Genomic DNA, 803 nt, shown 5'->3' on the forward strand with positions numbered 1-803 from the left:
GGCAGTATCACTACGGAAGTAGGATTGCCCGACCTTCCTTCCGAGGAGTGGCTGGTGGGTTTGAACCGCCAGCCTTCTGGTGAGCAGTCAAGTGCTAGCAACAACAATATACCTAACACTTCCATGTAGCCTTTGAGAATTAATTTTAGTTAAACCTCCTGAGCCTCCGTAACTCAATTTTAGGTGTATTTTTGGAATGTCCTTATGTACTTTGATAATTAGCCTCAACCTATTTATTTTTTTAAGAAAGATTGTCTCCACAAATCTTACAAAATATCATATAGACCCTTTGGTTGAAGTTAACTAAATTAATTCTACAATGACTGAAGCCTGAATATTCTTACTTATGAAATTAAGACTTGTCTATTGATTTTTAAAGTATTGTCCACAACATCCACATCAGGATAACTTCCTTGAGTACATATTGTGGGTGTGGCCACATTAGTCTTCTTTGTAATATCCATCTTATTTGCCTCAATCCATTCCAGCTGCTCTACATCCTTCCCTTATAGGGCAGTTAAGCCATTTTGAAGACAGTGAACCCACGGATGTGCTCGTAGGGCTGAGTCTTAAGGAAATCCAGAGCCAAGTCACCTATGCAACACTGGCTAACCCTTCAGGAGGGCCATTACTCTCTAGAAAGAAGGTGTGCCACTTTATGCTTGTAATATGGATTATGACCATTTCTGACAAATGGCAGCAGAAAATTATTTGCACACATTAGAAAGATAGAACTACTTGTCGATAATGGTGGGGCAATCTACTTCCACTTCAATAGGAATTTGTTGTTGTTGTTATGTGCC

This window comes from Orycteropus afer, unplaced genomic scaffold (genome assembly GCF_000298275.1).
Source record: "Orycteropus afer afer isolate SDZICR_OR568_19922 unplaced genomic scaffold, OryAfe1.0 scaffold00170, whole genome shotgun sequence".
In the NCBI taxonomy this organism is placed as follows: Eukaryota; Metazoa; Chordata; class Mammalia; order Tubulidentata; family Orycteropodidae; genus Orycteropus; species Orycteropus afer.